At 52.7% G+C, this 18,035-nt stretch overlaps 1 protein-coding gene across 1 annotated transcript in view; it reads right to left on the reverse strand.

The window, feature by feature from the left end:
• Positions 1–17,791, reverse strand: part of NCMAP (non-compact myelin associated protein) — a 42,718-nt gene extending 24,927 nt beyond the window's left edge. Inside the window, exon 1 of the mRNA XM_072750793.1 lies at positions 17,741–17,791. The gene's annotated coding sequence lies outside the window, so the exon portion shown is untranslated. The remainder of the gene's footprint in view (positions 1–17,740) is intronic.
• Positions 17,792–18,035: the final 244 nt, after the last annotated feature.

Raw genomic sequence — 18,035 nt, forward strand, 5'->3', positions numbered from 1 at the left:
ATCCGGGGTTGCCTTTAAACCTTCACTCTGGCCTCTGGCCCATTGCCTCTCTCTGCTCCCCACCCTCTGAGATGGCAGGGCCAGTCCCCAGCTTTGTTAGGAGGTGGGCCTGAGCGTCCCCTGGGGGGGGGGCGTGCTGGGGAAGTGGGCAGAAGAAAGGAGGTGGGTAGAAGGTCAGGGGAGCCACAAGGTGGCTGAGGTGAGGGTGGAGGGTGCAGGCAGTAGGGCCGTGGGGAGCGTTTGGGAGGAGAGGGGAGGCCCTGACTCCCTCACTGGCTAGGCCCCTCACGGGCTAGGCAAGTGATTGAGAGCAAGGTACTTCCTCCTCCACTCTGGGCCTCAGTTCCTTGAGCTTTAAAATGGGATTGTCCCCCCCACACTCAGCGCTGTGAGGACCAAATTAGATAAAATGAAGAATTTGCAAACAGTGTGTTGTGATGAAGGAAATCGTTTGGACTCGGATGGACCACAGCTCAAATCCCACCTCGGTCACCTCCACACTCACTGTCGTGAGCAACTTATTTACCCTCCATGAGTCTCATTTTCCCCATCCGAGGAAGCAAAGGTATGTGTGCAGCTGGACCAGGCTTGAACAAGAATTGACAGAAAGGGCCCTGCCCAACAAAACCATCTGACCGAATGAAGAATTGGTCAGGGCCGCGTTGTGGCTTTTGTGCCCCCTCTCCCCCGTTAATAAATTTTCATGGGCTTTAAATATTTATTTTTTCCTGATGTGAAAAAAATTGTGAGAAAAACATGTAAAGGGATCCCTGGGTGGCTCAGCGGTTTAGCGCCTGCCTTCGGCCCAGGGGGTGATCCTGGAGTCCCGGGATCGAGTCCCGCATCGGGCTCCCTGCATGGAGCCTGCTTCTCCCTCTGTCTGTGTCTCTGCCTTTCTTATGAATAAATAATAAAATCTTTTAAAAATGTAAAGAAATATGATGTGATGTGAGAAAAAGATGGAAACATTTTCTACCTCTCTGGAAGCTGGCTTTCTTCCCCTCTGATTTTCAAAGAAGTTAAATATTTTGGAGGGCCTTTAAAAGTTTTGTGAGCTCCGTGTCTGCTGTGCCCAGCGGGTAAGCCAGCCCTGGAACTGCCTCGGGGTTCCCTCAGGGCTGACCTGTCCCAGGTGCCACCGCGAAGGCCTGAGGGTGCCCAGGGTCGTCTCTGCAGCATCGCCCATGGAACCCAGAGTCCGGGAATGCAGACCCTCACACCCACAGAGCTCAGCCACAGGCCCCCGTCTTTGCCGGACTCTAGCTTCAAGGCTGGGTGAGGCCTATCCCGAGGCTGACAGCCTGAGAGGACCACAGGCGGGCAGGCTGGGAGCATCCGGGGCCCCGGGTGTGTGAGCTGGGCCTGGCTCCCAAGGAGCTGCGGTGGGGGACAATGGACACTTGGCAGTCATGACTGCTCAGGCTGGGCTCCTCCTCTGTGCCTAGCACTGTGCTTGGCCTTCGTGTTCGCAATCCCATCTAATCCTATTTGCACTCTTTCTGCTTTACACCCAAGGAACGGGAGGCTCAGAGAGGCCCAGTAACCCACCCAAAGTCACAGAGCTACCAAAGCAGGGGTGGGACCTGGTTTTCTGCTTCCCAAACCAGGGGCCTCCCGGTACCCAACACTTTGGCCTCCAAGTTAGAGGAAACGTGGAAGACGCTTTTAGGGTGTGCAGAATGTGCAAGGCAGTGTGAGTCTGGCGTCCAAGGAAATACAAAAATGAGCAGGAGTGGTGTAAGGGGTGTAAGGCATACTCCTGGGGGTGCTGAGCCACAGGGAGCAGGGAGCGAGCACCTGAGCACGTGCCTCCATGGGCCAGTGCATCCCCAGGTGGCCCTGAGGGAGCTAAGCCAGGTGGGGCTGTTGCTAAACACACTAAGAGATGCTTCATTTCCTCGCACAGCTGCCCAGAGCCACGTCTGCTTACCCACGAATGACAGCAGATGCCGCACTCTGCTAAAGCCTATGTTCAGGGACCAGTGACGGCCTCGGAAAGAGGGGCTCAGAGTCACAGAAGGAGGGTGGTTATTGGCAGGGTGGGGGCCTTGGGCCCTGGAGGGCACCAAGGGAGCGTCTCCAGGGTGGGGGGCACCCTGTCTCCACCCCAGTCACCCCACGGCCAAGTGGAGTGAGATACATCCCGAGTGTGCCTCTCCGCCTTGCAGCGGAGCCCACGGAACGGGCCTCTCCACTCTCAGGAGCCATCAGCTGAACAGCCACCGACAGAGCCTCATGGCCACGGCCCACTGGCCAGACCCTCAGCGGCCTCTCATCGGCTGAGCTGAATGACGTCCAAACGGCTCAGCAGGTTTTCCATTGCCTGGCAGCGCGGAGACATGTACTTTCCAACACGGTAGCCGGGGCTCAGGCGGGCCTCCCGAGGCCTGGAAACGCAGCTGGGGTGAAGCGGGACATGATGCACCCGTGAAATACCCACGGGATCTCAAAGGCTGAGTCCAAAGTAGAAGAATTAGAAATACTCCGGTATTAGGTATTGTATTAAATACTCCAGTACTTAGCAGTAGTAGAAATCTCGTTAGGAATTTCTTAACATTGATTACCTGTTTGAGAATGTTTGGGATATACTGGGTCAAATAAAATATATTCTCAAGTGTATTTAGCCTGCTTTTTACTTTTTAAAAAAAATTTTTTTTTGAGAATCTTAAGCAGGCTCCGTGCCCAGTGTGGAGCCCAACGAGGGGTTCGATGCCACAACCCTGAGATCATGACCTGAGCCAAAACCAAGAGTCAGATGCTTAACCGACCGAGCCACCCAGGTGCCTCTCTTTTAACTTCTTAAACGTGGCTTCTAGAACATTTCAAACTACATGAGTGGCGCACGTAACGTTACACTGGATAACACTGATTTACACTCTGTCCTGCTCCCTTTGCTGCCTCTCCTGCCACCAGTACCTCATTCGTGTGTTCGTGCATTCACTTATCCGGTAAATATTCCCTCATCCCACGCTGTGTGCTGGAGACGGTGCTAAACAGTGGAGACAAACAGGAAACCTCCGACAAAAAGGCATCGGAGGCCATATGGAGAGCCTACGGACTACACTTCAGAAACGCCAAGCACCTTGTGCTGCGCACACACATCCCGTAATGTTACTTGCCTCTGCTTCTATTTGTGCTTCTCTCTCGGATGACTTCCTGACTCTGTCTGCCTGGTGAACTCCTACTTATACTTCAAAACCAAACCTTCAAATACATCAGAAATTTAGGTCAAATGTTTTCCCAAAAAACCCCAGAAACTGCTCCTTCGTGAAGCTTGTCACTTCTGCCCTTACACCCTACTGGAGTGGTAAATTACCATGTGATTATGCAATTTTAGTCTTTTTTTAAAAAAGATTTTATTTATTTATTTGAGAAAGAGCACAAGCAGGGGGAGCACCAGACAGAGGGAGAGGGAGAAGCTGAGCAAGGAGCCTGATGCAGGGCTTAATCCCAGGACCCCAGGATCATGACCCGAGCTAAAGGCAGATGCTTAAACAGACTGAGCCACCCAGGGGGCCCCAGTGCAATTTTATTCTTGTGTCAGTTTAAATGTCACCATTCTGTCTAAGGTTTTCCCTACACCGCACCCCCCCCCCCCAGGAATGATCTCATTTACCCTCTTTCATGCTCTTCACCAGCTCAAGCTGTCTTGTTTGTGACCCCGCCATCTCCACCGACTGTGAGAACAGGGCACTTGTCTTTTCATTCAATGCTGACATCTCAGTGCCTGGCTGGCACCGTTCTCGGCACCTGGGAGGCACTTAGAGACGAAATGATGGCACGTGTGCAGTAGTGCAGGGTGCTACCACAGAGGCTCTGGCACTAGACGACCAGGGTTCAAATCCTGTGCTTAATTCACTATTACAATCATTGTTAAATGACTCAATGAGCTACTGTCACCATCATCGTGATTACGTGGCAGCTTTCCCCAGCTAGGCTGTCCGCTTCCTGAGGGCCCAGGCAGTCTCTTGGTCACAAAAGCTGGGGGTCCCCATTGCAGGGAATGATACCTGCTCCAGGGGTATCCAAAGCCAGAAACTTAAAGTGGTCGCTTGCCATTAGTCCACCCGCTTATTGCCCAGGCCTTTCAGATTTATCTTCATTTCTTACAAATGTTCCTTATTGTCTCCCTCCTCATCCCCATCCCTGCTCAGGCGCAGGGTTCTATTCTCTCCCCTCAATGCTGCCATAACCTCCCAAAGGGCCCAGCCTGCCTCTGGCCTGGGCCCCTGCAATTCTTCATGATGCAGCCACAGTAATGTCTAAAAACTTCAAGTCTACTCCAAACTAGAACTTACGGTGGTCAACAAATCTTCTGTGCAGTATGCAGATCCTGTAGACCCCTCCAGTCTCCTCTCTGCCTGAGCTCATCCTTGTTAGTCCCTCCCAGCCCTGCCACAGGGCCTTTGCACGTACTGAGCACACTTTCCTCACCTACTGACACATTTGATTCTTTACCCCAAGAATCACTTAAAACCCCTGTGCTGCGTGCTCTCACAACTCTGTGTCTCTCCTTCCCCACTGGCTAGTTAGCATCTTCTCTTCGATGGATGGTCATGTCCCATACTGGACTCATCCACCCAAAGTAGAAAGCATATTAGCCTTTAAATTTCTTAAATATAGAAACTGAGCCCCAAGAGGGTTAAATAAGTTGGCCAAATAAGTTGCCTCTCTCTCTCTCTCTCTCTGTGACTATCATACATAAATAAAAAAATTAAAAAATAAAAAAAAAGAATAAGCATTTAATTTTTTTCTAAGATTTTATTTATTCATGAGAGACAGAGAGAGAGAGAGAGAGAGAGAGAGAGAGAGAGAGAGAGGCAGAGGCACAGGCAGAGGGAGAAGCATGCTCCATGCAGGGAGCCTGATGTAGGATCTGATCCCGGGTCTCCAGGATCATGCCCTGAGCCAAAGGCAGGCGTCCAACCACTAAGCCACCCAGGCATCCCAAGAATAAGCATTTAATGAGCACTTCCTACAGTTTTTCTAAGAACTTTGTTTCTATTTGTATTGCTTTTATTTTTATAACTCCCATAAGAACCCTATTGAGGTGGACATTACTCATCCCATAAGAACCCTATTGAGGTGAACATTACTATCTCTATCTTACAGATGAAGAAACTGAGGTCCAGAGAGGTTAAGTAACTTGCCTGAGATCACACAGCCAGCAAAAGTGGTGGAACTGGGTGGAACCCAGGCAAAACACCCCGCAGTTCATGCTGTTAGCCAGCACACTTCACTGCTTTTGCTCAATGAATATCTTTATTGTTGTTATTGTATTTTACTGGGATTTTGTAAGGTGAAGAAGGGAGGAGTGATATTCTTGCTGGGCAGAATGGCAGGAGTAGAGACAAGGGGGCAGGAGTGGGATGAGCACAGTCAGGAAGGGAAGTGTATGTCTTGGTGAGAGGATGGGACAGTGAGGGTCCCGGCTCAGTGGAGCTGAGTGTGTAGGGAAGGCCAGAGTGGAGATCAGATGTGAGGGATGTATTGGGAGTAAGCTGTGGAGAAACTTCCTCCGTAAGGAGAAGCTGGCACCCCTGCTCTCTTAAGAATCCCTGTTACAGACCCAAGTGAGAGGTCTGAAAACCAGAAGCATCAAAGCCAGACTGACCTGGCTCTGCTGGGTGCCCAGCTTTGCAAAGTTACTTAACCTCTCTGTATCTCCATTCCTTTCTGTAAAATAGAGGTAATAAATGGGACCTCCTTCATAGGGTTGATGTTTGGGTAAAGAGCCTAAATTGACTGATGAATGGATAAAGAAGATGTGGTATAGATGTAGCATGGAATCCAACTCAGCCATCAGAAAGAATGAAATCTTGCCATTTGCAACGATGTGGATGGAGCTAGAGGGTATTACGCTCAGGGAAATATGTCAGAGAAAGACAGGTGATGGATTGTTTTTTAAGATTTTTATTTATTTCTTCATAAAAAAAAGATTTTTATTTATTTCTTCATGAGAGACACAGAGAGGCAGAGACACAGGCAGAGGGAGAAGCAGGCTCCCTGTGGGGAGCCCGATGAGGGACTCGATCCCAGGATTCTGGGATCACGACCTGAACCCAAGGCAGACGCTCAACCGCTGAGCCACCCAGATGCCCCTCACTCTAGGTGGGATTTAAGAAAGAAAACAGATGAACATGTGGGGAAGGAAGAAAAGAAAAAAAGGAGAGAGGGAAAAACAAGCCATAAGGGACACCCGGCGATAGAGGACAGACAGAGGGGTGGTGGAGGGGAGGTGGGGGGTGGGGGGATGGGTTACGTGGGGGATGGGCGTTAAGGAGGACGCTGGTGATGAGCACTGAGTGTTGTACGTAAGTGATGAACCACTGGATTCTACTCCTGAAACCAATATTGCACTGTACGTGAACTAACTAGAATTTAAATTAAAAAAAAAAAGGGAGCGATCATGACGATAGAGCCTCTGGTGTAGCATTTGGCAGGAAGGAGGCTGAGTATATTCTCTCCCCTCCCTCACCTCCAGGAAGATCTCTCCAAACCCCAGTCTCACCAGAACCAGGCTAAAATCAACGCATGATCCAGAACCACCAAGATCCCCAGAGATGCCAGGTCAGTAAGACGAGGGAGGAAGAAAGAGAGGGAAAAGTCAAGTTATCCAGCTTCAAAATGCGTCCAGCTGAGGAAAAAGTGGTTATAATGCAGCTCCTTGTCCCTCCTGCTATGGCCTCTCGGGCTTACATAACTGAACAACTGAACCTCTCTGTGAGGTACCCCTTCGGGGCCTCTGGAGCTAGGGTTGGCCATGACATAAATAAATATTTCTGTGCTCTCTGCCCCCGGGCTCCGGTTCTGAGCAAACACCACAGCCTGCGAGGGAGGCCGGGCCGGGGGGTGAAATCCAGGCCTGGAGTCGGGAGGCGGCTGGTCCAGGCCCGGCTCTGCCCCTGAGGACGCGGACAGGAGCTGAGGAGCCCTCGGGGGACAGTGTCGTGGGAGGAGAGAGTCCAGGGTGGAACCCGTGGTCAGTTCTCTCTGCAGACGGAATCATGCCCCCTGGCTCCCCTGGCTCCCCTGGCTCCCCTGGCCTGGTGCCCTCGGCCTTTACGCCTCCGGCCTCCTCTCCCGGCGCACCAGGGCACCCACACAGGCCCTACCTGGGCCCTTTGGGCTTTCCTCCTCCCCACGGGGTCGGTCCCCTCTCTGGGAAGGGAACTGGCAGTGTGGACTGGCAGTGAGCTAGGGCGGACTGACGTAGGGGTTCTAGAGTTACCCTGGGCTTGGATTCCAGCTTAGTGGGGTCACCTCAGGCCTGTGACTTTAACCTCTTCTGAGCCTGTTGCCTCACATGCAAGCTGTGCTTTGTGTTTCCTGTCCACTCCTGGTCGCAACAGTCAAATTGTTAATAGTAGATGCCGATCACTTAGCCTCGCTGTATAAACCAGGCACGTGTGAGGGCTTTGCCAAAGTCATTCAGCGGGGCCCCCGGGTGGCTCAGTCGGTTAGGATCTGCCTTTGGCTCAGGTCATGATCTCAGGGTCCTGGGATCGAGCCCTGCATCGGGCTCCCTGCTCAACAGGAAGCCTGCTTCTCCCTCTCCCTTGGCCTGCTGCTCCCCCTGCTTGCATTCTCTCTCTGAATCAGATAAATAAAATCTTAAAAGAAAAAAAAAGTCATTTAGCCATGCATGCTAACCCCCAGACCTGCCCAAAGCTTCGCCACCAATCTCAAGAAGGTCAGTCTCTTCTGAGGATCTTCACAGCATCTCCTAGGGACCTCGGTTAGAGCACTTAGCACAGGAAAGTGTAATTAGTAGACAGGTCTGCCTTCCCTTCTATTCTAGGAGCTCTCCGAGGGACAAAACCTGCCTCAGAACCATGCGGCCAGCACTCAGCACTCAGGGGGCAGGGAGCTGCCATTTAAGAAGACACCTGAGTGAATCAATGAATGAATGCACGCACACTGAGAGAAGCTTCATGGAAGAGATGGGCTTAAGCAAATGCCAAAGAAGGGTCAGGTTCGAACGTGCGCTGAACTCTCCAGACTCTGGCTCCCTGAATTCTAGCGATGCCCATTGGAGCTCCCCACTCAGCTCCATGCAGACTCCAGAGGCGTCACACTGTCCTCTGGGCTCCTACAGTGCTTGGACTTGGACCCTAATTTTCTAGTAAAAAAAACAGGATCCTTGGCCTCACAAAGGATTCTGGGGCCATGAAGCGCCCAAGAGGGGTTCTGGAAGCAAAAGAATGGAGTCAGGGAGACTGAAGGAGCCCCTTAGAAATCTTCTTCTGTTCCTTTTCCTGCTTCTCTTCTTGCTAGGACCTGCACCCCCACCCTCCTCTACACATGCTTTGTAAGGCAGATAGCATATATCCTCCTTGTAAGGGGCAAGGAGTTAATGATTTTTCTAGAAGAGATAACACCTAAGTAAAGAGCAGCTGAGAATGACCAGACAAAGCTATCATACCATATTCCAGATCACTGGTGCTCGAAGACATCTGGATGCCAAGACCCCCTGGCTCCAAGGAATCAACACGTGGGCCCGGGTCTCTGTTCTAACAGGTTCCTGGATGCCTGAGAGGACACAAGGACCCAACTGTTGTCCTCAGTAAAACCCCCAGGCCCCGAACAAAGATGAGACTCTGTCCTTTCTTTCCTGAGTAGACTGTATCTGCTCTCTCTATATCTTCCTTAAATTGTTTTCACCTCTTGTGGGTTTGAGTTTAATTTCCATCCTTTCTGAAGCCAAGAACCTTCCCTCTTGGCTGGTCCTATGGGATCTCTTTCGGGTCCTCGGACCTGGCCTGCCAACAGTCAGAATGAAGGCAGAGATACTGGAATTTCTAGGATAGTCCAATGGCTGATGATCGTAGACTGACTTGCATAGCACCTGGCCTGGCCACGCACCCAGCATCCGACAACTGTCTGACAACTGCCCAGTGCACTGGGGGCAGCGTGGTTTTTACTCCATCGTGGGGTTGGGATATGCTACCGTGAAGGAACAGATGGCACAGCCTCTTCCCTGGGGACTCACTTCTTGCAAAAGGAATTCAAATTCTAGAGCCGCCAGGCCTTTAGCTTTCTGCACAGCGTCTCTCCGCCACCCCAATACGATCAGTCACTTCTGACTTGGTCTTGGCAGCCAGCATCCTCCAGGGACTCTTCTCAACCTTATCCACCAACACTTGTCTCCTCCCTTCCTCCCACCCCAGGCAGGCAGAATGAGATGCTTCCTTTCTCCAGACCCACTAGTGCTTGGGCTCCTGGGAATCTGGCTGCACAGAATCTTCCATCCCACATGATCCTCAGCAGCATGTCCCAGACCCTATGCCCACCAAGAGGCAGAGTCCACCTTGCCACTCGCTGGAATCCAGGTGGGCCCCGTGACCACTAGGACCACTAGAATATGGTGGAAGTGCCACTGGCAGTTCTAGCTACAGCCCTGGCATGGCAGCTTCTGCTTCCCACGTGCTTCCTCCTGGAAACCGCCCTCTCGGAACCCAGCTGCTGGGCCCTGAGAAGCCCAAGGCCCACAGGGAGGCCCCAGGGGGATGCTCTCGTTGACAGCCCCAGCTGGGATCCCAACCGACAGCCAGTGCTGATGGGCAGCCACATGTGAGCCACCTGGACACCCAGGCCAGCTGCGTCTTCAGGTGCCTGACTACCTGACCGAAACCAGGTGAGAGACCCCACGTGAGAACCTCGCAGCTGACCCTGGCCAGCCTGTAAAGCCATGAGACAAAAAAAAAAAAAAAAAAAAAGTGGTTTTTGAGGTACCCAAGTTTTGGAGTGGCTGGCTCCCCAGCATCACATAACCAGCACAAGACTCTAGGGTTCCCACCTTTACCAAGCAAAACCTGCCTCCATCATGAGACCCTCCCCAGGTCACCTTTGCCACCTCCGACCACTTTTAATAATTGTTTACACCAATCATGATGACTTTGAATTGAGATGCCTGGACCTGCTTTTCCTTTAAAATATTTATCAGTCTAGGGGCGCCTGAGTGGCTCAGTCAGTTAGGTTTCAACTCTTGGTTTCGGCTAAGGTCGTGATCTTGGGGCCCCTATGTTCAGCTCCACACTTAGTGCAGAGTCTACTCAAGACTCTCTCTCTCTCTCTCCCTCTCCCCCCAGCTCACTTTCTCTGTCTCAAATAAATAACTAAATCTTTAAAAAATATATATATTGGGGCACCTGGGTGGCTCAGTTGGTTGAGCATCTGCCTTCAGCTCAGGTCATGATCTCAGGGTCCTGGGTTGGAGCCCTAGGTCAGGCTCCCTGCTCATCGAGGAGTCCACTTCTCCCTCTCCCTCTGCCCCTCCTCTCCGCTCATGCCCACTCCTTCTCTCTCAAATGAATGAATAGAATCTTTTAAAGACACATTTATCAGTTTATTTGAAACACAATTTTTCTACCACCTCTGAAAATAGAAAAAAACAATGTCAATTGCCATCACGAATTTGATGAAGCAGATCAAAGTCATTAAATTCTAGCCAGACAGTTACCCCCCAGTGTCTGAGCCCAAGGCTCGCACTCTGTTGGTTTAAGAGATGAGCAAGCTTGCCGCTACCACTGGAGCCAGGCTCTGAGTTCCAGGATCTGCGCGATTATAGCAGATCAGCTTCCAGATCCCGGATCTGCACAGTTCTGGCCACTGTGTCCTTAAATTCAACAGTTTAGGGCAGCTTTGCAATCCTCCCACTTTCCCGATTACAGCAGGTGCCTTACACAGCTCCCCAGTCTGGCCAGTTCTGCAGTGTTGTGGATTTCTCCAGCCTTTTCAATACCTTTGAAGAATCAGGTGTATAAACCCCTTCCTATGTAAAATGCCAAGTACCACTTCCTCGGCTTACCCTGAGCCTTGTGGGAAATGCCCGACTTCCCTACATTCTTGCAGCGTCTCCTGGATTTCTTTCTTTTATGATTGAAGTATTTCCTTCAAGAGGATTTTCAGTGTGGGTCTGTGTCTTCCACCTTCTGCAGCTTTATTTGCCCAAGAATATTTTTATTATGACCTCATGTTTGAATGACACTTTGGCTGGCTTGAAGATGCTGGACTGAAAGGGTTTTCTTTCAATTCATAATAGCACTGTGACTTCTTTTTTCAAGAGCCCTTGAAGGGTAGACTGGTAATCCGCTTCTTGGTCCTTTGTAAGGGCTGTTACTACGCTACTTCTCTCTCTCCCTGCTCTTCCTCTGTTTTTGGTTGGCTCAATTTCACCCCGTATCAGTGTAGATTTTTCCTTATTTCTACTGTTGGCTATTCTAGGAGCCCTTTCGATCTGAGACCATCCACATTTCATTTGGAACATTTAATCTCCATCGTTTCGTTCTTTATTTATGTCATTTTCATTTCCTTCTGGGATTCCTACTTTCCATCTCCCTCAGCTTTTCTTTTTTCTTTGTTACCTCTATCTTTTCCTGCTTTTCGGGGACAGTTCTCAATCCGATTTCACTCATGAATAGTGAATTCTTCAGCTGTACCCACCCTGATATTTATACGATCTATTGTGTCCTTTATTTTAAATGTTCTAACTTTCATAGCTCACGTTTGACTTGGTTCTCGCCTATGGCTTCTTGTTCTTGTTTCACACATGTCTGCTCTTATCGCCTTAAGATAATTATCACATTTTCCTTTCAAACTGTGGTCCCCCTGCTTCCATAATTCTGCTTCAGATGTAATGTGTCACTTGGTTTATTGCCTTTCTTTTATAGTTGCCTTTCTTTATATAGTAGTATTTCTTAGGTGTCTAATTACTTTGTCGGTGAGTTCAAGTTCCCCTGGAGGTACCAGCTATCTCTCTGGTAATATACCCTGGGGAAGGGCCAAAGTCATAACAGGAGAGAATAGATGAGCTCCAGGGTGGAGAGCCACAGAGACACACTTGGCCACCCCCTCTGGCTGCCACTCTGCTCTGTGACTGTCGGGCTGCACCTTTGAGTTCCTAAGGGAGCCACAGCCTGGGCAGGAGGATTCCAGTGGGAATCCCAGTGGGGTTCCACAGGCTGGGGGTGGGGGTACTAGGAGGGGTGTGGACGGGACAGTGAATGCCTGGGCCTTTGCCTATTCTATTCAATGCCTCACCCCAGCTTTGAGTTGTCCCTGACCACCCCCGGGGGGCAGCTGCCCAGGTTTTGCCATAGGGGCAGGACTGGAAGCCAGTAAGCTTCCCTCAAGAGCAGGACAGAGAGAGGTTAAGAGGTCAGGCTCTGGGATCTGTCAAACATTCATTCATTCCACATTGAAGGCTCATATGTACCAAGGTATTGTGCCAGGTGATGGGGAGAAAGTGGAAAACAGTCCCTGCCTTCATGAGGTTATGCTCTGACAACCAACCGGCAGACCCCAGTCCCAATCCTGGCACTGAAAGTCACATAGTCTTCCTAAGCCTCAGTTTCTTCATCTGCAAAATGGAGATGATCATACAGTATCTATTCATAGGGTACTGAAGCTTTTAGGAGACAATGCATGCTGAGGGATTAGCACAGTGCCCTGCACGCAGGGCATGCAAATGTGTTAATTATTGTTATTATTATGACCAATGATACTGATACTGGGGATTAGGAGCTATTTCTAAAAGATAAATGGTTCCTCTTTGTCCTCTGGGCAAACCAGTTCTCCTTAGGGTCTGTGATTGTAGAGAAGGCCCAGGTGGGGCACCTAGAGTTTTGGAGAAAGAGGACTCAGTGGGCTTGACCCTTAAAAAGTTTAGGTCAAAAAACACCAAGGCAGGGAGTGGGAGGATAAACAAATCAAGTTCCCTTTTCCAGAGAGAACTTTTTTTTTTTTTAATTTTTATTTATTTATGATAGTCAGAGAGAGAGAGAGAGGCAGAGACACAGGCAGAGGGAGAAGCAGGCTCCATGCACCGGGAACCTGATGTGGGATTCGATCCGGGGTCTCCAGGATCGCGCCCTGGGCCAAAGGCCGGCGCCAAACCGCTGCGCCATCCAGGGATCCCTCCAGAGAGAACTATTAATGCTGCTCCAAGTGGTAAGATTTCAGATAACCAGTACCTGCCCGCCCCCCCGCCCCCCCCCCGCCATTCTTTGCTTGCTCTTTTTTTAATTGCTAAAGAGCAGTACAGTGAGGAGGTTAGAGTCCCACAGAGACAAGCTTCCACTGGAATCCCAGCCTAACTGTAAGCTCCAGGGCCCACGCTGCCATGGGGTGCAGAAGACAAAGCGCCCAGGGCCCCAGAAAAATGTTTTCATTTCTTTCAAGATCAGAAGAAAAGAGGAACTTTTAGGTTGGAAAAACAATGTTTTCTTTAAAAAGGACCTATTTATTTTTTTGAGGGAGAGAGAGCGTAAGCACAAGCAGGGAAGGGACAGACGGAAAGGGAGGGAGAGAATCTCGAGCAAACACCTGCTGAGTGTGGGGCCCCATGAAGGGCTCCATCTCCCGACCCTGAGATCAGGACCTGAGACGAAACCAAGAGCGGATGCTCAACCGACTGAGCCACCCAGGCGCCCCAGAGAAAATGCTTTAATATACCAATGCAGTCATAGATACATCTTGTAACATTTTTTTATGGAGGAAGGGGCCTCTGAAGGCAAAATTGCCTGGGGCCCGGGGAAGTCAGAATGCATCCCTGGTTACCTCTGTGGCACCCAGCAAGCTGCTTCTGTCTCTGAACCTCGGTAGGAACAAGGGCATCCTACCCCTCGCTTCCTGGGATGCTGTGGGTGTTCCAGGCCCTGCAGACACCAGCAGGTGCCCAGCCAACAGGAGTGAACCTTCGTTTCCCTCCCTGACCTGCAGGCTGTAGCCTGAGGAAATCTGTTGGAGGATAATAGGATGAGGTAGGGCGGCGGGGAAGCAAGGTGCACGACAGGCTGAAGAGGTAACTCCAGGTGCAGCAACAGATGGCAGCTTCAGGGCCAGGCCTCTGTGCTGTGCTGTGCTGGGAGGTCTGCAAGCAGCCAGGCACATGGAGGGCTGTGTGTGAATCCTGCAGGGCGGGCTGGCAGCAGGTGTGAGCCCCGGAGAAGCAGAAGGGGTGAACGAGTGAAGGAAGGAATGCGGTGTGAATTGTGGAGGAATTTAAAAATTCTGAGGCTGGGCAGCCGGGGTGGCTCAGCAGTGTAGCACCGCCTTCAGCCCAGGGCGTGATCCTGGGGCCCCGGGATCGAGTCCCACATCAGGCTCCCTGCATGGAGCCTGCTTCTCCCTCTGCCTGTGTCTCTGCCTCTCTCTCTCTCTCTCTCTCTCTCTTTCAGGAATAAATAAAATCTTAAAAAAAAATTCTGAGGCTGTGTTTGCATGAAGGGTGGGCTCAACAGTTCCCAAGACGCAAGCTTCTCTAGAGGGGAAGGGAGTCTAATAGCTATTAAGTGATTGCTGTGGCTAGAATCCTATCATATCAGGAAACTGAGGCCCAGGGAGGTGTCACACCTTGAACAAGATCCCAAAGCACAGGCCCAAGTCCTTGCTCCTTGCCTAGGCTTGCTGCTGACCGCTGCCGGGGGCCGCCCTGGGGCCGGGTGTGCTGGCCTCGGGGTCTCACCCCACCTGCTCCACCTCTTCGAGGCCCCAGCAGCTACGGGGGACCTGGCAACCCCCCACCCCGGGCCCCAACGGCTCAGGAGTGGCCAGCCCCGGCAGGAGGCCCCTCAGACAGGCCTCTAAGCTGGCTGAAGAACAGGCCTCTCTGTCTTAGAGATTGGCACACCCTCCTTTCCTTCCTTAGGCCAAACTGCAGCCACCACCCCGCCCCGGGGGAGGCTCAAACCACAGGAGAAGTTCCAGCCCTGCGGCCACAGCCCTCGGCTTTACCTACACCCGGCCCTGGCCGGCTCAGGAATCCACAGCCACTGGCTCTCGCCTTGGCTCGGCCCCCCCTTTCTTCCTGCCTAGGATCCGTCCTTCCCATAAGGAACCTGCCCCAGGGAAAACAGAGGGATGCGTCCTGCCAGACCCCAAAAGAGCGGGACCAGCCTGCGGAGCGCGCATCTTGGCCCGGCACTTCTGACAGCGAGGGTTCAGCCTTAGGTTAGAGAGGTCCCTGGGCTGATGATTTTTCTTTACCTCTTAAAAAAAAAATTAAGTGACAGACCCCCCCCCCCCCCCAGGGCTCTCAGCGGTTTAGCACCTGCCTTTGGCCCAGGGCGTGATCCTGGAGACCCCGGATTGAGTCCCACATTGGGGTTCCTGCAGGGAGCCTGCTTCTCCCTCTGCCTGTGTCTCTCATGAATAAATAAATAAAATCTTAAAAAAAAAAAAAGTGAACAGAGATAACAGTCCTTCTTTCTCATCACCCTGCGTGAGGGTTTCCTTTTTAATTAAAAGCTTTCATTGGGCAACTTAACATCCACTTTGACTTTCTTTTTCTAACTTTTCATCCCCTTTTATTGGAAGATCGGGAAATTAGGGCAAATGTGGCAGCATCTTCAGTTCCCAGAGAGTTTAGTGGAGCCTGCTGTAGAGCCAGAGCCCTTGGGATCAGGAAACTCAGGGCCCCCCACCTAACGCTCCCTGGCTGAGCATATCTCCCCCTGCTTCCGCACCTCCAAACAAAGGGTGCCCTTGGTACCTCTAAACGAGGGGTCCCTGTCGCCCTTAAACACCAGTATCCTGCATCCCAGAAGCAGTAGCATGGGGATCAGTGTGGATGTTGCTTTGCTCTTCGAGCCCCACAGGTCTCTGAGGCACCCATTAATCAAGGGCAAGTGGCAAATTAAACAATTATGAATGATTGTGGAAAGTGCTGCGAGGAGAAACTCTGAACCTGGCTCTTTTAGGGGGTACAGTGCGTCCTGTCTCCTGGGGGCGTGTTTCCCCAACCCCTCACCTCCACCTCAGACCCCTGCTTCTCACATCATCCTGGTCACACCAGGGTGGGAGCGACCCAACACTGCCTTTCCAGGGCTGCAGAACAGAGGAGGCCCCTCACCCTGCTTAGACGATGGCTCAACCCCCCAAGACACGGCTCCCCCCTGGCCTGAGGCTGGAGGGGCCACACTCCGTGGTGGGATAAGAGCGCAGGAGCTAGCCACAGGGATGGGCTATTGATAGGACACTCCGATAGAGTCCCCGAACGGGGTGGCACGCTCCTCCGACCTCGTTCACTGGGTCATCACACACACCCAGTGGTTGGCTCGTTGGCACCATGTTGCCCCCTTGGGCCATGTCACTGTGAGCCCACACGGAGAGCAGCAGGGACACGGTGAGGGATGCCCCACCCCCATGAAGGGGTTCTGGGGCTCCTTTCCCTTTTCTCTTCTGCTCCCATCAGGTACCCATGATCCTTTGGGGTCTCTTGTCACCCCTTCCTCCCCTTACACATGTAACTTTGAGATGGCCACTTAGAGGACATGAGAAAGGTATTTGACCCACCTAGGCTTCCAGCTCCTTCACCTACTCCGGTGTGGCTGCTGGGATTCAAGATTCCAGGATTTTGAGGGCCCTTCCCTACCTCTGTAGCTCTGGATATGCTTATCATGTTACCCTTCCTCCCCATACGAGGGTGGTACCCCTGATCTGATACTTGGGGCTCATGTTTACAGTTTCATCCACCTAGACCACAGTCTTCTACATGCATACCCATCTGTTAGGATCTGGCCATCTCTAAACTGGCTACTTGTTGACTACATACTCATTTATCATTTATTCATATTCATCCAACAGGTATGTAGTGAGACCTACTATACGCCAGGCCCCACACCAGTGCTGGGGAGATGATGGCGAACGTTGTCCCTGCCCATGAGGAGCTCCACCCAGTCCAGTGGAAATCAGTAGCTTATGTTTGTTGAGAGCCCACTATACAGACTCTGTACTAAGTACTTTGTATGGATTATCTGACTTAATCTTTCAGAGAAACTACTTCATTTAGAGAGTACATCAAACTGAACCATGGAGGAACAAAAGTTTTTGCCCGAGGCTACGTTAGCCCGGGCTAAGGGGCAAGGCAAGGATTCGAACGCCCAGGTTGACTAATGCCAGAGCACTGGCCCTTAAGCACTGTGCTTTCTTTCCCAGCTCCACTCAATCCCATCTCCTCCAAGAAGCCTTCCAGATCCTCCTCCCAGACTAGAGGACTTCCTTGGTCCCTCCAGAGTATGTGACACATCTGTCTCCTGTCCCACCAGGGTACCCAGACCGCAGAATAGTAGCTGTCCCTGCGCCTTTCCTCTGGAGCAGCTTGTTCGGGAGCCACCTGCAGCTGCTCCAACGCGTCTACTCAATTTGCTGATCTGAACCTGGACCGTGGGTTCCTCCCCCTGGTGTGGGTTTCCAGCTCCTAGAATCACAGCTCTTCCTCCCCGAGAGGCCCCGCCTGGGCCCACGCATCAACACACCCATTTCACAGATGAAAACAGATGAAGCAAACATTGGTCCTTTCCACCTCCTGGCTGGCCAGGTCAGCTCCCCCTCCTTTCTTCCGGGGGAGTCTCAGGCTCTCCGACCCGCGCGCGACAAGGGGATGGGGTGGGGGGCGCCACAAGGGGATGACCTGCCTTCTGGATGCGCGGAATATCAGTATCACCCAATGCAGGTGGGTGCTAAGGGCGCTTCTCCGCGCTGCGCCGAGCGTGTCTGGCGCCCAGGGCACCCTTACGCGGCCCCCTCCGCGGCCCCCTCGGCAGCACCCACGGGAGACGCAACTTTCTCCCACCGGCTCTGATCGCCGCCGTCACGCGCACACCCCGGGCCCTTCCTGCAACCAGAGCCCCCGCCGCCAGCCCCGGGCTCTCCGCCGAGCGCGGCCGGCAGGTGGACCGCGAGCCCCCGCGCCCGAGCCGGGCCGCCCGCGCTCCGCGCAGCCCCGGGAGCCCCTTACCTGCCGCGCCAGCCGCCCGCCCCGCGCCGCCGCCCGCTCGCCCTCCCGCCCGCCCGCCGGCGCCACGGAGGCCGCCCCGCCCCGCCCCGCCCGCGGGGACCCCGCCCCCGGCCCCGCCCGCCCGCCGCGCGCAGGTGATCCTGGGGACACGCGGCGCTCGCCCCTCCGGGCCCGCGGGGGCGCTCCGGGGGCGCCGGGGGCGGGGCGCTGGGGGGCGGCGCCTCCCCGTGGCGCCCTCGCGCGGCGCCCGGGCCGGGCTCCTTCTCGCGGCTCCGGGGCGCTCGGGCCAACAGCC

The sequence above is a fragment of the Vulpes vulpes genome, chromosome 2, assembly GCF_048418805.1.
Source record: "Vulpes vulpes isolate BD-2025 chromosome 2, VulVul3, whole genome shotgun sequence".
Lineage (NCBI taxonomy): Eukaryota > Metazoa > Chordata > Mammalia > Carnivora > Canidae > Vulpes > Vulpes vulpes.